This window comes from Protomyctophum bolini, assembly GCF_963924005.1.
Source record: "Protomyctophum bolini genome assembly, chromosome: 6".
Lineage (NCBI taxonomy): Eukaryota > Metazoa > Chordata > Actinopteri > Myctophiformes > Myctophidae > Protomyctophum > Protomyctophum bolini.
This window is the reverse complement of record NC_137867.1, coordinates 6,371,598-6,393,084: the sequence shown is the minus strand read 5'-3', so window position 1 is coordinate 6,393,084 and position 21,487 is coordinate 6,371,598. Positions and strand designations below refer to the sequence as shown.

Genomic DNA, 21,487 nt, shown 5'->3' with positions numbered 1-21,487 from the left:
GGCGAGCTGCAGGCACCCAGTAAAATTTCTTGAAATTTTGTTTCTAGTTATTATTATAATTACATGCAGCAGACGTTGAAGTACCTGAGGAGGGTCCAACACAGATCGGCCCATATACTGTCAGTTCAGGGTTGTGGGATGAAATGCTTTGCCAACATAAAGATGAATCGAGGGTTTCAGAGGTGCCAGCTATAGATTCAGGGGCAAGTTGGCAACATGTGATGGGACGAGCACAAAAGAGATGAGGAGACTTCAAAGCTACTACAAAGCCAGACCCGGTTAGTAGGGGAGAACGGGGTAAGATGAACCGCTTTTTGCTTAAGTTGTCCTGGAGGGAAGGCAAAAATGAGATGGCAGTAAAATCTAATGATCTAAATATGAATAGTGATTCCGATTGACTCAATTTACCCCCGGACATTGGTTCATTTTACCACCAGACTCCATTTTAGAAAACAATGACTAGAATAAGTTACTTCAGACAATGTATTTGCTAAATGATTCACATGGTTCTATCCATTGGCAAATCATCAACGTGTATGATATTACATTTTTGACCTAGGTACATTTTGCTTTGTATAACAGTCATTTTACATGATGTGTCGACATTTTACTTTGACTGACAAAAACCTGTTTTTTTGTGTAAAATAATGTTTTCTACTTTCCCCATGTGCTTCGCAACTTCACAGCCAGGTGTAAATGATGGATGCTTACTAGATTTAAGGTCACATGGCAACACAGTTTTCTAGATAAAGGGGGTGGTTCGACTTACCCGCTGGCTCATCTTACCCCGTTCTCCCCTACTGTATTTAGGGCAATCAATGCAATTAGGGATGTCCCGATGCACTTTTCTTTAGTTTCTGATCCGATCCCACAATTTCTGTGTTAGCCGATACCGATATCAAATACCCAGGGGCGGCCTTAAGGATCGGGAGGCCCCGTTCATGACGTCATAATTTTAATAATTAATAATTATTTAAAAAAAGGGGGAGGCTCGAGGCCCGTTTCAATTTAAACAATTTAAACATAATAAGGCCGCCACTGCAAATACCGATACTAGTGTTGTGATCTTGTGTTGTGTTTATAGTTATCTAGCTACAGTATATATCTTGTGTTGACTCTTCACTCAAATGTACACTTGCAGTTTGGGCAACTCCAAAGCAATCTCCACATATGCCCCAACATTGTATTTACCTGCCATAGTGTCAACCCCTAACCCCTGTGTCAGATCGGTGGATAGACTGGCTTATTTGCAGATACCGATATGACCAGATTATGACAAATATGGGCCGATACCGATACAGTATCGGGACGAGCACACAGTATCGGGTAGAGCACACAAGTTGCAGTCTGAGATTGTAAGAAGCGGGCAGAGATCCCTGATGTCAGGTGCAACCAGTTAGGTTTGATGCGCTTTACCATTAATTAGCAGCACAGAGCCACTAACCAGACAGCACCCTGTGCAGACTTACAATGACATATATGCAATGAACCAGTTGAGTCGCTACCAAGGGATGTTCATTTTTGATCTACATACAGATGTACTGTAGCTCCAGTGCAGCTGGCTTCCCTGCGCAATGTCTCAGTGGCTCTCGGATGCAGTCAAGGCTCAATAGACAAATATGAGAGAGATGGCCATTTAACCTCAGTGCATATAGAGCCTACTGAGTGGATTGGCAATATGTCGATCGTTAGACAGCCAGAGAAGCTGAGAATCTGCATAGACCCCAAGTCACTAAATCAGGCTTTAAAGAGGTCTCACTACATAATGCAGACCCTTGAAGATGTGTTATACAAGCTGCCCAGGGCACGTATTTTCACCCTTGTAGACTAGATGCACGAGATGCTTTTTTGCAGTGTAGACTACAGTCTAACAATTTTTTGGGCGTAGTGATATGGACACAAAAAACATAGTTCTGATAGATAGATAGTGATAGAGGGGTAAAGTTGCACTAATATTTTAGAAATAGGTCAACAATACAAATGTGTCACGATCTGATGTTTTCTGCTGTGTTCTAGTGTTCCTTGTTCCTAGTTTGTGTGTTTTAGTGTGTACTCTTATTTTGTAGTCTTGTTCCTGTGTTTCCTGTCTGCCTTGTTTGATGTCACCTGCCTTGTCTCACCTCCCTGTATTAGTGTAACCCTAGTCACCTGTGTTCTGTTTGCCTGTTAGCCTATCCTAGTGTTGATTGTCAGTTGTGTTCACCTGTGTCCTGTTTTTCCTTGCCCTTATATACTCCCCTGTTCTGTCAGTTCCTTGTCGGGATTATTATTTGTATGTCTCGGTGTGTTCTGTTCCTGAACCTTTTGTCAATAAATGTCTTGCATTTGAGATCTTCTGCCTCAGCCTTGCTGTCTTCTCTTGGGTCCTACCCTCTTGCCCTGCACACGTGACAAAATGACGTTAGTTTTGTGGATTAATTTACTTTTACTTCGTGGCCCCCCTGCAGTATCCCCCAGTATTAAGAAGCTAGGTAGCAGGCTACTGGCCACATGTGGCCCCCACCTAGCTTCTTAATTTTGATCTCAAAGTGCACCTTCCCCGGTGTGGCAGGGCAGGGGGGGCACATAATATTATGTTGCTTGGGGCCACTAAAGGCCTAGAACCGGCACTGCCACCGGTTCTAGGCATATAGGCGAACAAAGCGGTCGCTTGGGGCCACAACCACTGAGGGGGCCACGTCACAGGGAGAAGATTTTTTTTTTTTTTAATGTATCCCCTATCCCTTACATGGGCTACTGGCCACATGTGGCCCCCACCTAGCTTCTTAATTTTGATCTCAAAGTGCACCAGATTGAAGCATTTTCATGGCAAATTTACAGAATTTTCTGGACCCGGCGTGGCAGGGCAGGGGTGGGGGGGGGCACATAATACTATGTTGCTTGGGGCCACTAAAGGCCTAGAACCGGCAGGGCTTAAAGCCAAAAACAATCCCAAGACTGAAAATGTTGTTTTGCAAATCTGCACTGATTGCAGGGCAGAAAACTGTGTCACGCATGGGCATCCATTTAATTGGTCCTCGCTAATGCTCATCATGATATATCCTTTTATTTGGGGTGCGGGTCGCGGGCGGCAGCGACTCAGCGGTAGAGTGACCGGATGGGAACCGCAGTGTTCCCGGTTCGAACCCGGGCTCCCCCAGAGTTAGTGTCGAAGTGTCTTTGAGACTCGGAACCCCTAATTGCTCCCAATGTTCAGGTTGATGCCTTGCATGGTGTCCTCTGGCATCGGTGTGCGTTTGTGTGTGAACGGGTGAATGTGATGCACAATCTCTGTATAGCGCCTTAGATAAAGGCGCTATATAAATGCACCATTTACCATTTCTTACTATTTATTTTATATTACTCTATATCCCTCTTCCATGTCTGTCCTTCTCATATATCTTCGTCTCTATTAGGCAAATCCTTTAGTACAAAAACTACACGCTGCAATGAGATGAAGTGAAATTCTAACGGCCAATTCACACCACATCTAGGCTGGCGAGGAGCTGAGGTCTGACGTCACATACCTGTACAGTACAAACCGTTGCAGTGCAAGCCTATAGAAATGATGACTCACGCAGGCTGTTTGTGCGATCTCTCTTTGTTGACTGTGGCGACCACAGGGCCTGAACTAGCCCCTCCAATACATGGCTTTTGAAGATTACATCATGTGGCAGCCAAGTCTATGGACTTTCTTAATGTTTGTTTAGAGCACTTATGACGTGAATCGTTTGCCAGCCAAGTCTAAGTACTTTGATGTTTATTTAGGGCAGTAAAGGACAGCACAAGACGTCATGTGGCTGATATAAATACAGTTGGCACTTCATATATTTAGTTAAAAACAGAAATACTTCAGTTAAATTTTGTATTATATATAATTGCTTTTAATTTGAAGGCATTGGGCAATTGGGGTACACAGGTGAATTTATTTAAGTCATCAGACAGGCACAGAATTCTGATTCAATTTGGCACTGTGTAGGACTACAACTGTAATACAAATAAAGTCAATTTATGTCAATAAACAGTCTAGAAAACAAAGCCAAGTGACAACTGTGTAAGTCAACGCATATGAGCTGCAACTTGCCACGGCACTCATCAAGTGACCCTTGCCCCAAATGAGTTTGACACCCCTGGTGTAGGTGCACACATCTTTCTTTCTTTTTTACCAGAGTGACAGGGTGAAAGCGATGCAGATATTACCATCTTTATCTGTAAAATAAATTGAAGAAAATACCACCAACTTGCAAGTACTGCTTGGACATTGGACAATTGTATCACTGCATAAGATTCGCTACTTCCTCAGTGTCTGTTTTTGTTGGCTTATGTTTGCTGATAGTGCCAGAATAGGGATGCTAGGGTTCATGTGGTTAAAAGTCCTAAAGTTTCATAAAAATCCACCATAGACATAGACATTCTGTCAGAGAAGATTGTCAGAGTGTTAAGGAAATGCTCCTTATGAATAACGCAACATCCTGCTGCCTCCTGCATTATGTGTCATTCAGAAACGTGTGGTTATTATGCAGGACTGTTTAGTCATTTCCAACAAGTGCTTCCAACTCCAACGCCCCATGCTGCTAAATGTTTTGTTCATGAACGTGTGACTCGAGAACTACTGATTTATACGTCATCTCACTAGAATCAGCCCCAGGTCTTAATGTGTTAATAGCGTATTCAATATACAATACAATGGTTACATTCCGACACACCGCCATTCCGACTCGCCTGCATTACTAACCCTGTCCCTAACCCTAACTGCACACGGAAGCCATAGTCGGAATGCCACTCTGTTCCCTTTATACAATATGGTCCTCAGGAGGTCCTCAGGTCAGCTCGTACTGGTTGCTGCGGGCTTTAGGTTTGCCGTTACGTGAGCGATGAAACACCTCAAGAGATTGGATGCCTGAAAAGCTATGGGAGCTGACCAGGAAGGGCTGCGGGAAACACCCTGTCGTTTGAGTCTTCAAAAGCTCCCGAAGGTTCAACAGGTTCGAGAGCATGAGCCCCTCACGGTACCTTGTCCGTTTTAGTCACCGCAACCGCGTAGGGCCGTGTCGCGGCATGTCCACGACGGTGAACGCCTTCCCCACCCTGAAGAAGTTCATTTTCTTGGCATGACCAACCTCCACCTCGGGAGCCAAGGAGAACAAAGCTTTGATGAGGGAAGATTTCCTCACGTTGCTTCTCCCGATAAAACACACCTCGGGCTGCGTCAGGTTGGGGACGTGATCCGTCCTCACAGCGGATGAAAGATAATGGATCTTACGGGAGGGAGACGAGCAGAAGAGTTTCTCCGCTTCCAACATGTCCTCCACACTGGGACGAAACAGTTGGGCTCTTGTCCACAGACCCGTCCAGGTAAGCCTCCAGCTGGTCCGTGGGATAGAGCAGGCCTTGGAGTTGTCTGTGACATCTGGGAGACACTTTGAAGCGAGGCCAGCTTATGGGTACCATGCCGGGACACAGAACTAAACTGAGCCACAGGCAACGACGTCGACTCTGTGGGGGCTATGGGGCTACAGGCTACAGCCCCCATGAAGAATTAAATAGCCCCTTTTAGCCCCCATGAAGATTTCCGTGGACATTTTATATTAACATTACAGATTTTCTGGGAATTATTGACACTCTGTGACTACTGTCACAGTCGCAAACTATTTACACATGCTCTGAAATTCCGAAAATGTGAACCTCTCCGCCGGCTGTTCAGAGGTGTTAAAAGTACTCAAATGCTAATCGGGTTTCTTTTGTTTTCACCTAGCCAGGTATTATATGCCTACAGTACAGTGCCCATAGGCGGCGGGTGTGTAAGGCTAGGGAAGGCTTAGCCTTCCCAAAAATTATGCTGGGTATTTTTTTAAATATATATAATATATTGCGCAGCATTATATAGAAGGCTATTGTGTGTGTAGTGTGTGTGTGTGTGTGTGTGTGTGTGTGTGTTGTTGCTGCTCCCTGCTGATCGGGTAGGTAGGCTATACAGCAACTGGCCTAATCAGCAATCAGCATATGATTGGCTACTATTGGTATGTCTGTAAACCTCGTCCGCTTCCAGTCGCTTTGTAGCAAACAGTAGCGCGCTGGTTTGTTTTGGGAAACAGCAAAACGCAAAATGTATTTTCCAAGGCAAAGATAAAGTAATTCAGAAGAAGAAGCTGTGACTCGGCTGTCAGAACTCAGCACCACCACCAGTGCCCGCACGGTTCACAGTTCACACCACTGCAGCAACACTGAGAAAAGACCCATATCGTCCAAAATAGGCTAATCAGTCGTTGTCTGTGTATAGGCTAATTCTCTCTCTCTCTACGTCGTCCTCAGACGAGCCCTCCATCGTCGTCTCCAGTCATCTCGGTTCTCCATACATCTGGCCAGCTCCTTTGTGCTTTCCGCACCAGTATCTCTCTTTAGTACGTCCACGTAGGTAGGTGTGGGACGTCCTCTCGATCGATGCCCGTGTGTTGGTTCCCACAGTACAAGCTTTTTGGCCGGGAGTTCTTGATGTCGGTGGCAGTGGCCAGCTAGTCTCATCCTCCTTACTGCTATCTTCTCCGTTACACTTGGTAATGCCCCGTACAGACGCTTGTTGGTGATGTGCTCATCCTGGCTGATGTTCAGTACCACACGTAACATTCTTGTGTAGCACCCGTCCAGGGATTTCTGTAGGGCTTGTTTAAGTGTCCAGCATTCACAGCCGTAGAGGAGGACGGACTCCACGGTAGCAGAGAAGAAACTGATCTTGATGTGTCGGGGGAGGTTGGATTTCCACACACTGGTCATACCGTTAAGAGCTCGCCAGGCGAGTGCCTTCCTCACTTTAAGGTCCTTCTCTGTGGAGTCGACCCATGCGCCCAGGTATTTGAAGTCGCTGACCTCCTTTAGAACAGTACCCTCTATTGTCGTTAGGGGCAGATGCTCTTGGGGGATGTTATATATTATGACCTCAGTCTTCTTTGCATTGAGCCTGAGGCCAACTTTGGCGCACTCCAACTCCACACTGGTCAGGAGAGCCTGTGCCTGCCTTACGTTGTCAGATAGCAGGCAGATGTCATCAGCGTAGTCCAGGTCTGTGAGGGTTTCTGCAGGGTGTCTTGTAGACCTTCTGGGTGAGATGGTGAAGCCGAGCTCTGGCTCCCTTCCAATAATAGCTTGTCTCAGGGCATAGTCCAACACTATTATGAAAAGGAAGGGGGCTAGGGTGTCTCCCTGCAGCACTCCGGTTTGGATGCTGAATTCCTCACTGTTACCATCCGGCGTTGTCACTCGGGCTCTCGTTTCCGTGTACATGGTGTCAATGGCTCGGAGCAGGTTCGGAGGAACATTGTAGGCCTTGAGTATTCTCACCATCATTCCTCTATGGATTGAGTCAAAGGCCTTCTTGAAGTCAGTGAAGCATAGCACTGCTGCTAGGTTGTTCCTCTTGACCTCTTCAATGATCCTCCGTAACGCGAGGTTCTGGGCTGAGGTTGTTCTCCCCTCTCGGAATCCGTTTTGGTTTTCCCTGAGGTGGGGGTCGATTGCGCTCCTGATCCTGTTCAGTATCATGCGATTGAACATTTTTGCTATGATACAGGTCAGGCTGATACCACGGTAGTTGTCAGGTTTTGACAGATCTCCAGATTTTGGTACTGGGATGATGTGAGAGAGAGACCATATTTCTGGCATGATGTTTCCCAATAGAGCCTGGTTGCAGATCTCCAAGATGACTTCATCAAGATTGCAGTTCTTGACTACCTCAGGTGAAATGCCGTCAGGTCCAGCACTTTTCCCCTGCTTCAGGGAGGCTTTGACCTTGGCAAACTCTCCTGCTGTGAAAGGGCCGTCATCAATGCTGAGATCCTCTAGGACTGCAGGCATTTCCCTCTCAGCACCTTCCACTGTCTGGTGTGTGCCGAGGAGGTTCCTCGGCACCAATTCATTGGTAAAAGTATGCTAAATAACACATTTTTAGACCATTTGGGAAATAAATAAATCCGCGGCGGCGACAGTCCCCCCCCAACGCAATTCTGTAGCCTACCCAAAGTACCAGTGAAAACATCAACTCCTTTTTTTCCACCGCTGCGGGGGGGGCTGCGGGTAGCCCCCATGAGGATCATCAGAACTCGACGGCTCTGGCCACAGGCTTCAGCCAAGGAACCCACCCCCGACAAAACATCTACTCTCCACACTTAAAATTGGTTTAAGGGAGGACGGGACGTGGCTATGCCCAAATACGGAGAGTGTCGTCTAACGTCAATGTGTCGTCATGGCATCAGGTGCAAACATATCATTCAGCTCCATTCAAATTATAGGCATATACTGATGACATCAGGGGTCAAGGGACAAGGACTGACATATACAGAGATCTCCATATATGGGCATATGAGTCGGATCTGCTGTGAGACGTAGAGGGCTAAATAGCGGCCCTATAACTCTAGATGAGAGGGACGGTCCATTTCTCCTCCCAAATCCACCATAGTGTATAGCACAGCGGTGCAGTGTAAAAAGAGGCTCTACGCACACCAAAGTCCTTGTGGCGGTGCCGACGCACGGGAGAAAACGATATAGGAGGAGATCTTGAATGAACAAGAAGGTGGCCGCACACACCAATAGCCAGAGTACCAAAATTTATTCGGACAGCAGGTAAGACAACATCCAACGTTTCGGCGGTTAAGCCTTCATCAGGGAATACAGGGCACATCATGGTTCACACTTACATATGGTGCCAGAGAGTCATGCAACCAATCAGAAGGGGGTAGGGGAACACGGGTTAAATAAGACCTGTCCCTGTGAATTGAGAGGTCGGGATCATGGTCATGTGGTTCTCAAATTCAAATGACTATAAGGCCTCCTAAGAGGATCTGGAATAAATATTCCTTGTCATGGAGACACAATGTCTGAAAAAGTTACAGCAGAAAAGCAAATGTGAAATGAAGAACAATATAACAGCAATAACAATTACAAAAAAAATCTATATAATTAAATACATTCAATGCAATCAATATAGAAAAAACATTTTAAGTGGATTAAGTACATGTACTGGCAATAGACCTGAATGCCCCTCTGTGGAGTCGGCCTGTATAGGTATAGGACACCTGCAGGTGAAAAGGGGGAAGGCGGCCATCAAAGTAAGGTTAAAAGGAGGATTTACCAACAATAGTATTAAAAGGTTAAGTATAAAGGTACAAAAATATTTTTTATTGTAATATATTTATAAAAAGGATTTAAGGTCAAAATTTACATTAAGGCCAAGGGGTGATAATGTTTTTAAGGACTGAATCCAAAAAGCTTCGCGTTTACGCAGAAGCTGATCGATCTGTCCTCCTCTTCTAGAAACAGACACTTTTTCTATGCCTATATAATTTAGAGAGGACACAGGGTGGTTGGCTTCCACAAAATGGGCGGCAACAGGGTATATGATATTCTTGCACCGAATAGTGCTACGGTGCTCAGCTATGCGTGCTTTTAGTTCACGCGAAGTCATACCTACATATGCCTTGCCACAAGGGCATGTAAGAAGGTAAATGACAGCCCTAGTTGTGCATGTAATAATGCCTCTGATGGGGATATTTTTACCAGAATGAGGATGCTTAAATTTATGACATTTTCTAGTGCTGTTGCATTGGGCGCAAGAGCCGCATTTATAGTTGCCGTTAGGAATAGGAGCCAATACACGTTGAGTCGGGGTTGGGACAGGGGGTAAATCGGACTTGACCAAGTGATTTCTGAGACTCTGACCACGAGAGAAAACAATCAGAGGAGGTTTGGAAAAGGTGTTATTAAATAATGAATCCGATTATAAAATATGCCAGTGTTTTTTTATAATATGACTGAAATTTTCAGACATTTTAGAGTAGGTAGTAGAGAAGATGGTTGACTGAGTCTTGTTTTCTGACTGTCTGTGAAATAAATCAGACCTGGGTTTTTGATTGATTTTATCCAGGGCGTTGTCAATCTGGGTATTAGAATAGCCCCGTTCTTTAAATTTAGCCTGCATATTTGTCAAATGCCGGTTCAAATCTGTAGGTTTCTTGCAAATGCGCTTGACTCTGCAGAATTGGCTATACGGTAAGCTGTTTTTTAGATGTAGAGGGTGACAGCTGTCAGCTCTCAGTAGGCTGTTTCGGTCAGTTGGCTTGGTGTAGAGGTCAGTATATAAAACACCATCTTCTCCCCTGCAGATCAGTAGATCCAGAAAGTTCAAAGAATGAAAATCAAAAGACATGGTAAATTTCAGATGATCTGAACATGAGTTAACAAACAAAAAAAAGGTATTAAGTTGTTCTCTTGTACCATTAAACAGAAGGAAGACCTCATCTATATATCTTTTCCAGAGAGTTATATTTGTAAAAAATGGGTTTTGAGCAGGATTGAGAATTTTTGATTTCTCTAGGTACCCAACATACAGGCCTGCGTAATTAGGGGCCATAGGTGACCCCATCGCTACACCCCTCTTTTGTAGAAAATAGTCATCCTGAAACATGAAGTAATTGTGTGTAAGTACTATCTCAGCCAGAGTGACAATGCACGAGTTAGAGGGTATGGCTGAGGTGGGGCGCTCTAATAGGAAATGTTCCAGGGCCTGGATGCCGCCTTCGTGAGGTACATTTGTGTACAGCGACTCTACATCCAGCGTGACAAGAAAGGTATCTGATCTTAAGGGTTCAAGGTTTTCAATAATGGATATCATGTGACCTGTGTCTTTCACATAGGACGGGAGGAGTTCATTAAAGGGTTTAATAAAAAAGTCTACAAAAGAAGAGAGAGGTGCTGTAACGGAGTCGATGCCTGATAATGGGGCGACCTGCGGGTTTCTCAAAGTTTTTATGCAGTTTAGGTAAAATATAGAAAACTGGTGTCATAGGATGCTGTTTATTAAGAAATTCAAATTCCTTTTTTGTAATCTCACCAGAACGTAAAAAACCTTGTAGAGTGTCATTTACTGTACCCTTAAAGTTTTCAACAGGATTACTGGGAAGTTTTGTATAAGAGATTTCATCCAGTAGCTGTCTATGACATTCCATGACATAATCAGATTTGTTGAGCAAAACAACAGCGCCCCCTTTATCAGCCTCTTTAATTAGTGTGATTGCCCTGAGGGCAATCAAACTATTGTTTTACTGCACTTTTATTTCTCCTTTATTATTTTTTTCTTTATAGATAAACTTTATTTTGACGTGCTACTCCTCCCACAGTTTTTGTCGCACGCACTCGAGCCATTATGTCAAAACGACGGGCTACATCGGGAATCGATTGCGTATCAACTGCTAAGACATTTGTCGGATAGTTTAATTGATATGAATTAATTAGTGCATTACATTTCCCCATAGACATAAATGGGAAAATGCAAAAACTCACTTTCAAGTATTTTTTCCTCTGAGACCGTAAGGGCTATACTTACAAGACTTGGAGGAGAGATTCATCATAATTACTAAAATTAATTACCTTAGAAGTATACCGGTCGGCCTCATGGTGGCGCTATAACAGCCAACTTTACGTTTTTGGGTATAACTCTTGAACCGTAGGTCGTAAAATCAAAAAGTTTTTTTCCCTGGATTCCTTGGGTCATGACGCATCTCCCCATATAGGCCACGAATTTCGTTCAAAACACACTTCAATCACACTTTGCAATTTCCCAGAATTGCCTCTTTCTAGTTACAATTGACAGTGGCGGAAAGTTCTTATAACGGCAGGGGGTTCAAGCAGCCACGCCCCCTCCCCCCCCCCCCAGCGGTGGAAAAAAAAACGAGTTTTGTACTCATTTGTAGGCTACTCTCTACCTGGCAGCAGAACAAAAGCCACCTTATTAGCATTTGAATGCGGCATGGGCGGCGGCCCAACACCTATCTTGTAACCCCTCGTAAAGGTATGTGACTACGTGCATGACAACATGACCACTGGGGAGGGGAAATTTCATGAATTATCAGACTTGAGATCAAGCAAAGCTTGCTTCTCGTCTATGTTAAGGTTACAATGAGATATGTGTGCATCTTTTTCTTGTAAACGTGACATTATCTCTTGTTCAACCAGTCTACAATAAGTTTCAATAGACGCATTGCGATTGCTAGGAGGGATAAAGGTGCTTTTATTTCTGAATGGAGTAGACACAGTGGCGGAAACTCCGTGGGTTCAGAGGCGCGATTGAACCCCCTGGCATTTTGGCAAAGGCGCGACTGAACCCACTGCATTTTGGCAAAATATATCTATATGCACTGCAGTAAATTATGCACCCACTGACTGTCCACTGAAATTTCCCCTCCCCAGTGGTCATGTTGTCATGCACGTAGTCATACCTTTACGAGGGGTTACAAGATAGGTGTTGGGCCGCCGCGCATGCCGCATTCAAATGCTAATAAGGTGGCTTTTGTTCGAAAAAACAAAACTCGTTTTTTTTCCACCGCTGGGGGGGGGGGGGGGGGCGTGGCTGCTTGAACCCCCTGCCGTTATAAGAACTTTCCGCCTCTGAGTAGACATGGTAGTACTAGTAGCATTAGTATCAGAAGGGAGAGGTGGGGCCACAACCGATCCAGAACTAGGCATAAAAAATTCTCTCAGACGTATTTGTCTGAAGAATTTAAACAAATCCACTTTCACATCAAAGTCACTTGATTGCGTAGTAGGAACAAACTTAAACCTCTGCTTAGTAGTGACAGGTGGGCGTGGCTAAGCTCCTTACTTGACAGGTTTACGACATTCAGTCCCGTTGTGACCTGCTGTATGAGCGGGTCTGTGGTCTCCGGGAGAACCCGTCTGTGCCTCTTCCCCCGCCTTGTACGGCGTTTCTGCGGTGGTCGCCGCGACCGCGGCGGTTGGTTCTGTTGTATAAAAAAGCGTTGCTCGAGGTAGATGAGGAGGCGCTGCTGCTTGACATCTGATCGGAGAACGGCTGGCGACGTGGAGGGTGTGGAGGTCTGCTTTCTCTGGGTTTGGATGCTGCCGGTGGTGCCGCTGCATCTTGGGATTCGGTGATCCTCCAGGAATAGACTGTTCCGTCCTCTTTGTCTTTTTTGTCTTTGTTGAGTTTTTTTATAAAGTTTTATTAAGTTTTTTCTATATTGATTGCATTGAATGTATTTAATTATATATATATAGATTTTTTTTGTAATTGTTATTGCTGTTATATTGTTCTTCATTTCACATTTGATTTTCTGCTGTAACTTTTTCAGACATTGTGTCTCCATGACAAGGAATATTTATTCCAGATCCTCTTAGGAGGCCTTATAGTCATTTGAATTTGAGAACCACATGACCATGATCCCGACCTCTCAATTCACAGGGACAGGTCTTATTTAACCCGTGTTCCCCTACCCCCTTCTGATTGGTTGCATGACTCTCTGGCACCATATGTAAGTGTGAACCATGATGTGCCCTGTATTCCCTGATGAAGGCTTAACCGCCGAAACGTTGGATGTTGTCTTACCTGCTGTCCGAATACATTTTGGTACTCTGGCTATTGGTGTGTGCGGCCACCTTCTTGTTCATTCAAGATCTCCTCCTATATAGCACAGCGGTGCAACCAGATGTCACATATTCTTGGCTCAGTTTCTTTGATGCGATATCAAATCTTTTCAAAAGGTATGTATTTTCGATAAGACAAAAAGGCAGGTGTGCTTCAATGCGTGCTCGGCTAAAGATATAACTGAGTTAAAAATACCACAGAAGCCGGCCTCTTCAGGACTGGGCAGTCGGGGATGTTGATCACAGTCTCGTCTGCATGGAAAACTGTTTTAAAACGTCTATTTCTGGATAAAATAATTAAAATAAAATGAAAAAAAACATTGTACACCATATCCTGGTTTCTCTCTATAGCCCGCCAAAGTGATGTGGAGTGAGTAGACACGATCTTAGAAGGGCGAGTGTACATCGGGTGCAGGCTCGGTGGGGTATTTTGTCTCCTCGCAGCGGATTTCCGCATCACGTGTACATGTTTATTTTCCTTCTCCAGTGACATAAGTCCGCCTCCTCCACGTGTGGCACAGAAAACACTGCTTGAAACCCGATACATGCACCCCCCCCCCCCCCCCCCCCCCCATCCACCGGCCGGCTGAGTCGCTGACCCAACACACACATGCACGCACTGTGCCTATACATAATGTGAAAGTGAAAGGACCACAACAAGCCACTGGCTTTATTGCGTTGTGTGATATAAGCATAATAAAAGTAGGATATATAAATTAGGCCGGCTATATTGTGCGCACCTCAAAAGCTATAGTTAATTTATCTCTGTGCATGCCTGAATGCACAGACTGCTATGAATGACGGTGACAAAAATGTATTTATTTATATGTGGACTGAACTGAATATGTAAGTCAGAGAGACTAAACCTAATTCCTGTTATAGTGTCCGTTATTTGCAAAGACCGTCGGAGGAGGACTGTCTGTCAGGGGGGCGGGGGGATTTATACGTGTGCGCATCCTGGCGCTTATTCCAGGAATAAATAGCCTTGCCTTGCACATGTTACCAATACATACACATTGGCCTCGGTTACATGCACAACATGATGAATTGTCTATTCTGTAGAGTGTAGACTGTAGCCTACTGCTCTGTTTGGAGTTCCAGTGATCCAGCTGTGTGGCACTGTATTGTTCCACCAATTTTGCTTTGGCAATGTAAACGTATGTTTTCCCATACCAATAAAGCCCTTTGAATTGAATTGAATTGATACACGTCATTAGTGATCGCGGAATGTGCCGTCGCTTTGAAATGACAGCTTAGTACATTCCGATTCTAGAGGAAAATTCGACCACCACTCTGTCCTCGCATCGAATCCTCTCCTCCTCGCTGGGGGCGGAGCCGAGGAGCGAGTGGAGGACGCGAGGAGAGTGAGCGAGTGTGAAAGTTGCGGTATTGGAATTTAGCTGTAGAGTGACCGGATGGGAACCGCAGTGTTCCCGGTTCGAACCCGGGCTCCCCCAGAGTTAGTGTCGAAGTGTCTTTGAGACTCTGAACCCCTAATTGCTCCCAATGTTCAGGTTGATGCCTTGCATGGTGTCCTCTGGCATCGGTGTGCGTTTGTGTGTGAACGGGTGAATGTGATGCACAATCTCTGTATAGCGCCTTAGATAAAGGCGCTATATAAATGCACCATTTACCATTTCTTACTATTTATTTTATATTACTCTATCCCTCTTCCATGTCTGTCCTTCTCATATATCTTCGTCTCTATTAGGCAAATCCTTTAGTACAAAAACTACACGCTGCAATGAGATGAAGTGAAATTCTAACGGCCAATTCACACCACATCTAGGCTGGCGAGGAGCTGAGGTCTGACGTCACATACCTGTACAGTACAAACCGTTGCAGTGCAAGCCTTTAGAAATTATGACTCACGCAGGCTGTTTGTGCGATCTCTCTTTGTTGACTGTGGCGACCACAGGGCCTGAACTAGCCCCTCCAATACATGGCTTTTGAAGATTACATCATGTGGCAGCCAAGTCTATGGACTTTCTAATGTTTGTTTAGAGCACTTATGACGTGAATCGTTTGCCAGCCAAGTCTATGTACTTTGATGTTTATTTAGGGCAGTAAAGGACAGCACAAGACGTCATGTGGCCGATATAAATACAGTTGGCACTTCATATATTTAGTTAAAAACAGAATTACTTCAGTTTAATTTTGTATTATGTATAATTGCTTTTATTTTGAAGGCATTGGGCAATTGGGGTACACAGGTGAATTTATTTAAGTCATCAGACAGGCACAGAATTCTGATTCAATTTGGCACTGTGTAGGACTACAACTGTAATACAAATAAAGTCAATTCATGTCAATAAACAGTCTAGAAAACAAAGCCAAGTGACAACTGTGTAAGTCAACGCATATGAGCTGCAACTTGCCACGGCCCTCATCAAGTGACCCTTGCCCCAAATGAGTTTGACACCCCTGGTGTAGGTGCACAAATCTTTTTTTTTTTTTTTACCAGAGTGACAGGGTGAAAGCGATGCAGATAATTCTTTATCTGTAAAATAAATTGAAGAAAATACCACCAACTTGCAAGTACTGCTTGGACATTGGACAATTTTATCCCTGCATAAGATTCGCTACTTCCTCAGTGTCTGTTTTTGTTGGCTTATGTTTGCTGATAGTGCCCAGAATAGGGATGCTAGGGTTCATGTGGTTAAAAGTCCTAAAGTTTCATAAAAATCCACCATAGACATAGACATTCTGTCAGAGAAGATTGTCAGAGTGTTAAGGAAATGCTCCTTATGAATAACGCAACATCCTGCTGCCTCCTGCATTATGTGTCATTCAGAAACGTGTGGTTATTATGCAGGACTGTTTAGTCATTTCCAACAAGTGCTTCCAACTCCAACGCCCCATGCTGCTAAAGGTTTTGTTCATGAACGTGTCTCATGAACGTGACTCGAGAACTACTGATTTATACGTCATCTCACTAGAATCAGCCCCAGGTCTTAATGGGTTAATAGCGTATTCAATATACAATACAATGGTTACATTCCGACACACCGCCATTCCGACTCGCCTGCATTACTAACCCTGTCCCTAACCCTAACTGCACACGGAAGCCATAGTCGGAATGCCACTCTGTTCCCTTTATACAATATGGTCCTCAGGTCAGCTCGTACTGGTTGCTGCGGGCTTTAGGTTTGCCGTTACGTGAGCGATGAAACACCTCAAGAGATTGGATGCCTGAAAAGCTATGGGAGCTGACCAGGAAGGGCTGCGGGAAACACCCTGTCGTTTGAGTCTTCAAAAGCTCCCGAAGGTTCAACAGGTTCGAGAGCATGAGCCCCTCACGGTACCTTGTCCGTTTTAGTCACCGCAACCGCGTAGGGCCGTGTCGCGGCATGTCCACGACGGTGAACGCCTTCCCCACCCTGAAGAAGTTCATTTTCTTGGCATGACCAACCTCCACCTCGGGAGCCAAGGAGAACAAAGCTTTGATGAGGGAAGATTTCCTCACGTTGCTTCTCCCGATAAAACACACCTCGGGCTGCGTCAGGTTGGGGACGTGATCCGTCCTCACAGCGGATGAAAGATAATGGATCTTACGGGAGGGAGACGAGCAGAAGAGTTTCTCCGCTTCCAACATGTCCTCCACTCTGGGACGAAACAGTTGGGCTCTTGTCCACAGACCCGTCCAGGTAAGCCTCCAGCTGGTCCGTGGGATAGAGCAGGCCTTGGAGTTGTCTGTGACATCTGGGAGACACTTTGAAGCGAGGCCAGCTTATGGGTACCATGCCGGGACACAGAACTAAACTGAGCCACAGGCAACGACGTCGACTCTGTGGCGGCTATGGGGCTACAGCCCCCATGAAGAATTAAATAGCCCCTTTTAGCCCCCATGAAGATTTCCGTGGACATTTTATATTAACATTACAGATTTTCTGGGAATTATTGACACTCTGTGACTACTGTCACAGTCGCAAACTATTTACACATGCTCTGAAATTCCGAAAATGTGAACCTCTCCGCCGGCTGTTCAGAGGTGTTAAAAGTACTCAAATGCTAATCGGGTTTCTTTTGTTTTCACCTAGCCAGGTATTATATGCCTACAGTACAGTGCCCATAGGCGGCGGGTGTGTAAGGCTAGGGAAGGCTTAGCCTTCCCAAAAATTATGCTGGGTATTTTTTTAAATATATATAATATATTGCGCAGCATTATATAGAAGGCTATTGTGTGTGTAGTGTGTGTGTGTGTGTGTGTGTGTATGTGTTGTTGCTGCTCCCTGCTGATCGGGTAGGTAGGCTATACAGCAACTGGCCTAATCAGCAATCAGCATATGATTGGCTACTATTGGTATGTCTGTAAACCTCGTCCGCTTCCAGTCGCTTTGTAGCAAACAGTAGCGCGCTGGTTTGTTTTGGGAAACAGCAAAACGCAAAATGTATTTTCCAAGGCAAAGATAAAGTAATTCAGAAGAAGAAGCTGTGACTCGGCTGTCAGAACTCAGCACCACCACCAGTGCCCGCACGGTTCACAGTTCACACCACTGCAGCAACACTGAGAAAAGACCCATATCGTCCAAAATAGGCTAATCAGTCGTTGTCTGTGTATAGGCTAATTCTCTCTCTCTCTACGTCGTCCTCAGACGAGCCCTCCATCGTCGTCTCCAGTCATCTCGGTTCTCCATACATCTGGCCAGCTCCTTTGTGCTTTCCGCACCAGTATCTCTCTTTAGTACGTCCACGTAGGTAGGTGTGGGACGTCCTCTCGATCGATGCCCGTGTGTTGGTTCCCACAGTACAAGCTTTTTGGCCGGGAGTTCTTGATGTCGGTGGCAGTGGCCAGCTAGTCTCATCCTCCTTACTGCTATCTTCTCCGTTACACTTGGTAATGCCCCGTACAGACGCTTGTTGGTGATGTGCTCATCCTGGCTGATGTTCAGTACCACACGTAACATTCTTGTGTAGCACCCGTCCAGGGATTTCTGTAGGGCTTGTTTAAGTGTCCAGCATTCACAGCCGTAGAGGAGGACGGACTCCACGGTAGCAGAGAAGAAACTGATCTTGATGTGTCGGGGGAGGTTGGATTTCCACACACTGGTCATACCGTTAAGAGCTCGCCAGGCGAGTGCCTTCCTCACTTTAAGGTCCTTCTCTGTGGAGTCGACCCATGCGCCCAGGTATTTGAAGTCGCTGACCTCCTTTAGAACAGTACCCTCTATTGTCGTTAGGGGCAGATGCTCTTGGGGGATGTTATATATTATGACCTCAGTCTTCTTTGCATTGAGCCTGAGGCCAACTTTGGCGCACTCCAACTCCACACTGGTCAGGAGAGCCTGTGCCTGCCTTACGTTGTCAGATAGCAGGCAGATGTCATCAGCGTAGTCCAGGTCTGTGAGGGTTTCTGCAGGGTGTCTTGTAGACCTTCTGGGTGAGATGGTGAAGCTCTGGCTCCCTTCCAATAATAGCTTGTCTCAGGGCATAGTCCAACACTATTATGAAAAGGAAGGGGGCTAGGGTGTCTCCCTGCAGCACTCCGGTTTGGATGCTGAATTCCTCACTGTTACCATCCGGCGTTGTCACTCGGGCTCTCGTTTCCGTGTACATGGTGTCAATGGCTCGGAGCAGGTTCGGAGGAACATTGTAGGCCTTGAGTATTCTCACCATCATTCCTCTATGGATTGAGTCAAAGGCCTTCTTGAAGTCAGTGAAGCATAGCACTGCTGCTAGGTTGTTCCTCTTGACCTCTTCAATGATCCTCCGTAACGCGAGGTTCTGGGCTGAGGTTGTTCTCCCCTCTCGGAATCCGTTTTGGTTTTCCCTGAGGTGGGGGTCGATTGCGCTCCTGATCCTGTTCAGTATCATGCGATTGAACATTTTTGCTATGATACAGGTCAGGCTGATACCACGGTAGTTGTCAGGTTTTGACAGATCTCCAGATTTTGGTACTGGGATGATGTGAGAGAGAGACCATATTTCTGGCATGATGTTTCCCAATAGAGCCTGGTTGCAGATCTCCAAGATGACTTCATCAAGATTGCAGTTCTTGACTACCTCAGGTGAAATGCCGTCAGGTCCAGCACTTTTCCCCTGCTTCAGGGAGGCTTTGACCTTGGCAAACTCTCCTGCTGTGAAAGGGCCGTCATCAATGCTGAGATCCTCTAGGACTGCAGGCATTTCCCTCTCAGCACCTTCCACTGTCTGGTGTGTGCCGAGGAGGTTCCTCGGCACCAATTCATTGGTAAAAGTATGCTAAATAACACATTTTTAGACCATTTGGGAAATAAATAAATCCGCGGCGGCGACAGTCCCCCCCCAACGCAATTCTGTAGCCTACCCAAAGTACCAGTGAAAACATCAACTCCTTTTTTTCCACCGCTGCGGGGGGGGCTGCGGGTAGCCCCCATGAGGATCATCAGAACTCGACGGCTCTGGCCACAGGCTTCAGCCAAGGAACCCACCCCCGACAAAACATCTACTCTCCACACTTAAAATTGGTTTAAGGGAGGACGGGACGTGGCTATGCCCAAATACGGAGAGTGTCGTCTAACGTCAATGTGTCGTCATGGCATCAGGTGCAAACATATCAGTCAGCTCCATTCAAATTATAGGCATATACTGATGACATCAGGGGTCAAGGGACAAGGACCGACATATACAGAGATCTCCATATATGGGCATATGAGTCGGATCTGCTGTGAGACGTAGAGGGCTAAATAGCGGCCCTATAACTCTAGATGAGAGGGACGGTCCATTTCTCCTCCCAAATCCACCATAGTGTATAGCACAGCGGTGCAACCAGATGTCACATATTCTTGGCTCAGTTTCTTTGATGCGATATCAAATCTTTTCAAAAGGTATGTATTTTCGATAAGACAAAAAGGCAGGTGTGCTTCAATGCGTGCTCGGCTATAGATATAACTGAGTTAAAAATACCACAGAAGCCGGCCTCTTCAGGACTGGGCAGTCGGGGATGTTGATCACAGTCTCGTCTGCATGGAAAACTGTTTTAAAACGTCTATTTCTGGATAAAATAATTAAAATAAAATGAAAAAAAACATTGTACACCATATCCTGGTTTCTCTCTATAGCCCGCCAAAGTGATGTGGAGTGAGTAGACACGATCTTAGAAGGGCTTGACATTTTTCTTCTTTAGGGATCCTCGATTATGAGTTGGATGTATAGACAGAGTATACAGTACGGGTGGGCATAAGGAACAGCAGGAACATGCAGTTGTTCAATATTTCCTGTAGGCCTACACATAAAACAAAATACAATGAGAAGGATTGCTGTAGCCTCTGATCATGTTTTTCAAGATTCAAGATGTTATTGTCACACAGATGTTTACATGCATTGTGAAAAACTTAGGTGTGCCCCACAACAGATGTGTACTCCTTAACACAGTTCTTGGGAGTGGGTACACAGTACCCAGCGGTAAGTATTTACTCAAGTAAAAATTGTGTATAGGCTATAGCTGGTCTACAAGCTCTCACAATATCATAGTTAAAGTAGTGCTTCTTAAGCCTTAAAGGGACACTTCACCCTTTTTGAAAAAAAATATATGTTAATGACGTTTTGAAGATTTAGATCACTTTCCTGGGAGTATTTATGTGTGTAATATGTGGTTTTAGATATTTTAGATTGTAGCAGTGAGCCTGTTGTCTCTGATGTCATGGACACTGGTCTCACTACCTTCCTGGACTACAATTCCCATAATTCTTTGGTGCACTGCTCCTCCTTGTGGATAGGGGGAGAGCTGTCTTACAGCTACAACATGTAGTCCAGGAAGGAAGTGAGTCCAGTGTCCATGACATCAGAGACAACAGGCTCACTGCTACAATCTAAAATATCTAAAACCACATATTACACACATAAAGACCCCCAGGAAAGTGTTCTAAAGCTCCTAAACGTCATTAACATATATTTTTTTGCAAAAAGGGTGAAGTGTCCCTTTAAGTGGTCAATATATTTTTGTAAGTTTGGAAGTGTCCCTTTCTAGAAATGTGAGTGAAAGGGAAAGATAATGGAGGTATGAATGGAACGAAACCTCTTTGCCTGCGTGCATTTCTGCCTGCCCTCACGCATGTCTGACCTCAGACTTTAATTTCTTCTGTTGAACGTGTCGTGCTTG

The 21,487-nt window shown here is 45.2% G+C and overlaps 1 pseudogene across 1 annotated transcript; it reads right to left on the bottom strand.

Moving 5' to 3' along the window:
• Positions 1-16,524: 16,524 nt before the first annotated feature.
• LOC308316856 (GTP-binding protein 8-like) lies at positions 16,525-17,002 on the bottom strand (annotated as a pseudogene). The gene is made up of 2 exons: positions 16,766-17,002; positions 16,525-16,666 (listed from the first exon to the last, which is right to left on the bottom strand). The product of its transcript is annotated as a GTP-binding protein 8-like (transcript).
• Between the last annotated feature and the right edge of the window lie 4,485 nt (positions 17,003-21,487).